Source organism: Triticum aestivum, chromosome 2A (genome assembly GCF_018294505.1).
Source record: "Triticum aestivum cultivar Chinese Spring chromosome 2A, IWGSC CS RefSeq v2.1, whole genome shotgun sequence".
In the NCBI taxonomy this organism is placed as follows: domain Eukaryota; kingdom Viridiplantae; phylum Streptophyta; class Magnoliopsida; order Poales; family Poaceae; genus Triticum; species Triticum aestivum.
Genome location: NC_057797.1, coordinates 715,989,744 through 715,996,032, shown reverse-complemented (window position 1 = coordinate 715,996,032; position 6,289 = coordinate 715,989,744).

Here is a 6,289-nt window from a genome sequence, read left to right as displayed (position 1 = left end):
CTCCGACGCCAGCTTCTTCTTCCTCGGCAGCCATCGATGTTCCTCTGCGATTCTGGCGCCCTGCTGCTCCTAACCTTCCAACGAGCCACCGTGTGCTCCTACGTAAGCTCCCTGACCTTTCCCCTACGCTACGCCGTCTATCTCGCCCCCCTAGTTGCCGTTGCCATTGGTGCTGCCCCGCCGCCATGGTGAAGCTTGTCGCAGTGGCCGCCGTTGCCGTAGCTCACGTCTGAGCTCATAGTCGAGCTCGTGAGGTTCCTAGGATCCCAACGCGCATGCGCGCGAGCCTCCCCGTGCCTCCTAGCATAGCCTTCGTCGAGGTCCCGTACGCGCGGCCGCCATAGCTCGTCATCGGTCCCGTTTCCGGTGACCTTTTGGTCTGGCACCACCACCAGTCGATGCGGAACGCTTCCACGGTTCGAACGCAAGTTGTCGCGCGCGGTTCCGTGCTTCGTAGAGCGATCCTGACGATGTCCCGAACGCCACCACCGCCTCCACTTGCCGCCGGCGAAGATTCCGGCCGTTACGGCCCGCGCCACCATCACGGTTGGTTGCGGCCCAGCCTCACCGTTTGAACGCGCCCGTCCATGGCTCAAATGATGCGCCGTAGCGCGATTCCGGCCGTCTCCGGCGTTCGGCCACCGCGGATGGCCTCGCCGGCGTTGCTCCGGCGCCGGCGCTGACGTGGCACCGGCGGGGCCCGCCTCTGGGTCGCTGCCCGTGGGTCCCCTAGACTCAGTTGACCACGTTGACCATGGTCAACTATGCTGACTGGGCCCTCAGTGCCACTGACACACGGGCCCCACCGCATAATTAACCTAATTAAAACATTTTCCTAATTAAAAAGTAATTAGCTAAACTAGTGAGTCACTGACTGGTGGGGTCCAGTCACTAATTAGTCTTCGGCTGTCTCCGGCGTTCGGCCGCCGCGGATGGCTTCGCCGGCGTTGCTCCGGCGCCGGCGCTGACGTGGCACCGGCGGGGCCCGCCTCTGGGTCGCTGCCCGTGGGCCCCCTGGACTTAGTTGACCATGTTGACCATGGTCAACTATGCTGACTGGGCCCTCAGTGCCACTGACACACGGGCCTCACCGCATAATTAACCTAATTAAAACATTTTCCTAATTAAAAGTATTTAGCTAAACTAGTGAGTCACTGACTGGTGGGGTCCAGTCACTAATTAGTCTGTTTAAGTTAAAATGATCTGTTGTTAGCCCACTGCCAATGACAGGTGGGCCCTACTGGTCGGTTTGACCTGGTCAGCCATCTACTGACCTGCTGATGTCATTGTGACATCATGCTGACGTCATATATCATTTTCTGTAAATAAAATAAATCCATAAAATAAGAAAATCTTTAGAAATTCATGGTAATTAAACCGTAGCTCGGATGAAAATGTTTTCTATATGAAAGTTGCTTAGAAAAATCCAACGAATCCAAATGCGCGGTCCATTCACCTGTCTCATGCCCTTAGCATGCTGAACATGGAACTGTCCCCTCTCTTTCATCTGTCCGGAATCCGCCTAACGCTGGGAATTCATCCTCGGATGTTTATCCCCTCCGTCTGCAACGTGTAGTACTATGTTAGGGCAACCCTAGCTCTGCCTTTCGTCATGTTATGCCTTGTGATGCATTGTTTGCTCTGTATTTACTATTTCTTCCCCCCTCTTCTCTCCGGTAGACCCCGAGACCGACGTTGCCCCTGTGATCGACTACATCGACAATGACCCCTCCTTGCCAGAGCAACCAGGCAAGCAACCCCCCCCCCCTTGAGCATTACGATATCGCCTATTTCTTTCCCTCTCATGCTTGGATTAGAACTGCTACTGCTTTCTGTATGATCCTACTCTGATGCATAGCCTGTTGTTGTTACCTGCTTTCATACCTTACCTACTTACCCTAAACTGCTTAGTATAGGTTGGTTAGTGATCCATCAGTGACCATCACCTTGTCCCAGTTGCCTCGCTTTATGTTCAATGACTCGATCAACGTGATCGACGTCCAGGCCCTGACACCGCACATCACCCTCCTAGTTGTACGACTCTGCAGAGTTACCATCGAGTGCCAAGGGTGGAACCTCATACATCACTCCTGATGAGATCTCTGTAGTGTAGCTATTCGGTCATGGTCATTGAGGGTGATTCGGCCTTAACCACTTTCGTTACGGCTCTGTTGTGCAACCCCTCAAGTGTGAACCTCGAGGGTGGATCCTCTTACGTTCACCTTGATGATAACATCGAGTGGAATTCACCGGGGGTGATTCCTCGAGTTTTTCCCCTTGGTGTTAGACACACAGTTACTATGGTTACTATGACTTTGCACTGAGCCATGTTACTAAAGACGGGTCATCCTTGAGGGGTACCCGCGCGAGCTTGATAGCGAGTGATGTGGAGTCGGGTTGACCTGGAAGGTGCCCGCGAGATACTTACGAGGCGTGGCCGAGCATTCTTAGCCCTTGCCGCAAGTACTCGAGACGGGGCGATGGGGTCACATCGATCGTGAGTCTCTGCTCTTTACCGCGTGCTCCTAATCCACTACGATTTGGATATTTGATCTGATGGGCCTCTGGCCTGATAGCACTAACCATCACGTGGGCATTGTATGGGCGTTCTGCGTCTATGCATCAGCCGAAGCTTAATAGACGTCAGCGACTGAGCGGCGCGCGTCGGGTTGGACTAGTAAGCTCCTGCCTTGTTGAAGGAGGTAGCTAGGTCTGCTCACCGGCCGCCCACGCAATGAGCATGAGTTCCTGGGGAGATGGCCCATGACCCCTGGGGGCATAGGTTTAGTCCGGCGTGCTGTCCTCTCTATTAAGCCTAGGTCGGGTTGTGGCATATTGTTTGACCGAGGCCGGGCATGACCCAGGAAAGTGTGTCCAGCCGGAGTTAAACGAGCGTGGTGGGTAAGTTGGTGCACCCCTGCAGGGAAGAAGATAACTATCGATAGCCTGTCCTACGGTAACAGACACTTGGAGTTGTATCCCGATCGATACAACTAGAAATGGATTGTGATGAGAAATGGATAGTATGGCTCTGGGATTGCTTTCTCGCAGGGAGTCGAGAAATGGATCTCTGGCCGAGGTTGATAACACTACTACTACTTTACTTTATGCTACTCTACTCCCTCCTGTTGCTACAAGATGGTGGTTTCCAGAAGATGCTAGTCTTCGATAGGACTAGGCCTTCTCTCTATTCTGGCATTCTGCAGTTTAGTCCACAGATACAGCCCATTTCATTTGATACATATGCATACTTAGTTTAGATCTGATGTAAGTCTCGCGAGTACTTTGGATGAGTACTCACGGCTGCTTTGCTACCTCTTTTCCCCCATACCCAATTGTTGCGACCAGATGACGAATCTCAGGAGCCAAATGACACCACTGAAGACTACTGCTACCTCGAGGGTGCCTACTACTACGTGACGGCCGTTGACGACTTGGAGTAGTTAGGAGGCTCCCAGGCAGGAGGCCCTGCCTTTTCGATCGTTGTTGCTTTTGTGCTAGCCTTCTTAAGGCAAACTTGTTTAACTTATGTCTGTACTCAGATATTGATGCTTCCGCTGACTCTTGTGTATTTGAGCCCTCGAGGCCCCTGGCTTGTAATATAAAGCTTGTATTATTTTAATTTGTGTCTAGAGTTGTGTTGTAATATCTTCCCGTGAGTCCTTGATCTTGATCGTACACATTTGTGTGTATGATTAGTGTACGATTGAATCGAGGGCGTCATAGGGGTGCCCCCTCCCCCGTATATAAAGGAGTGGAGGAGGGGAGGGCCGGCCCTCTCTATGGCGCGCCCTAGGGGAGTCCTACTCCCACGGGGATTAGGATTCCCCCCTTTCCCTAGTAGGAGTAGGAGAGAAGGAAGGGGGAGAGAGAAGGAAGGAAAGGGTGGCCGGCCCCCACCCAATTCGGATTGGGCTAGGGGGGAGGCGCCCTCCTCCTTGGCCTTCCTCTCCTCTATTCCACTAAGGCCCAATAAGGCCCATATACTCCCTGGGGGATTCCGGTAACCCCCCGGTACTCCGGTAAATGCCCGAACTCACCCGGAACCATTCCGATGTCCAAACATAGGCTTCCAATATATCAATCTTTATGTCTCGACCATTCCGAGACTCCTCATCGTGTCTGTGATCATATCCGGGACTCCGAACTACCTTCGGTACATCAAAACATATAAACTCATAATACTGATCGTCACCGAACATTAAGTGTGCGGACCCTACGGGTTCTAGAACTATGTAGACATGACAGAGACTCATCTCCGGTGAATAACCAATAGCGGAACCTGGATGCTCATATTGGTTCTACATATTCTACGAAGATCTTTATCGGTCAAACCGCATAACAACATACGTTGTTCCCTTTGTCATCGGTATGTTACTTGCCCGAGATTCGATTGTCGGTATCTCAATACCTAGTTCAATCTCGTTACCGGCAAGTCTCTTTACTCGTTCTATACTGCAACATCCCGTAACTAACTCATTAGTCACATTGCTTGCAAGGCTTATAGTGATGTGTATTACCGAGAGGGCCCAGAGATACCTCTTCGATACACGGAGTGACAAATCCTAATATCGATCTATGCCAACTCAGCAAACACCATCGAAGACACCCGTAGAGCATCTTTATTGTCACCCAGTTACGTTGTGACGTTTGATAGCACACTAAGTGTTCCTCCGGTATTCGGGAGTTGCATAATCTCATAGTCATAGGAACATGTATAAGTTATGGAGAAAGCAATACCAGTAAACTAAACGATCAAAGTGCTAAGCTAACGGATGGTTCAAGTCAATCACATCATTCTCTAATGATGTGATCCCATTTATCAAATGACAACTCTTTGTCCATGGCTAGGAAACTTAACCATCTTTGATCAATGAGCTAGTCAGGTGGAGGCATACAAGTGACACTCTGTTTGTCTATGTATTCACACATGTACTAAGTTTCCGGTTAATACAATTCTAGCATGAATAATAAACATTTATCATGATAGAAGGAAATATAAATAAAAACTTTATTATTGCCTCTAGGGCATATTTCCTTCACTTTTGCATCGCCTCTGGGCTTGGAGGGGAGGAGGGGCTCAGGCGCGGTGATGGGGAAGGGGAAGGGCACGACACGATGCTCGGGGGGGGGGGGGGTAGTGCTCCTCTGTGCGTCGCTAGCGCACGGCTGAAATAGCCACGGCCAGGCCAGCCGAAGGGGCGGTCAGCCTGCTTCAATGCGGCGCAACGCCCGGAGTTGGTTTCTTGGGACGCGACGTCCGCATTGAAGCGGCGACGCTCGAGAGGTCATGTTCGTCAGCGCCACCCTTTCGTCCGGTTAAATTGCGGCATCAATGCCAACCACTACATGCTCTGCATCAGCATGAATGCGGTGCGGGCATTCGATGGAAAGCGTGGGAGAGGCGGGTGTAGGGTTTTTGGTGGGCCAGAGCGGTTAGACGTGGGCGTGGCTGCGGTCCGACCGCCCACAGAGCACCCCTAATTTGTCTCTGATTTACAGGAAAAAAATATGCTCGGACCATCCGAGGAACCGATACAGACCTGCGCTGAATGACACAATACATCCAAGCTGCATAACTTAGACGTATGTAGGCTGTTTGCGGGTCAATGTTGAAGATGCCCTAAATAGCATATCGATATCAATTGGAATCGTTCTTGTAATTCCCATTGCATTTAGCCGGCCTACTAATTGCTGAAAAAAGAAACGTGCGTATACTAGCAGACATACATGCATATGTACAAGTACTGTAGAGAAATACCAGTATAGTACCAGCATTAAGCACAAAATGCTAGACCGACAAACTCCCCCCCCCCCCCCCCCCCCCCCCCCCCCCGATTTTCAGGGGAGTGGGCCGGCTCCATAACCTATCAACCAATCACAAACACACAAGTTAATCCTTCCCTGTAAAACGTTGTAGTCCATTAAGAAGCATGGCATGGGACTGTGTCCCACCAGTTCCCGTTCAGTGGCACCCGGCAGGCTACTGACATAACCAAGGATGGGCCGCGCGGATGACATGCATAAATATTGGCCGCAGCTAGCAATAGCGTCCGCCCGTACGATACGTGGGCAAAATTTGACAGCGCTGCCATGTGCTCCTCGAATGCTTGATCGATCTCGCACGTTGATAGCACGCGAAAACCGAAGATTTTGCTCGATCGGGGCATATGGCCGATGGGCAATGGCTGCATGCATGCGCGTCTGTCAGCAGAAAGTGCAGCTACCCACTTCACTGGACTGCACTGCACTGGCCGTCTTCAGTGGTAGACGTATGCATGCATGCAGA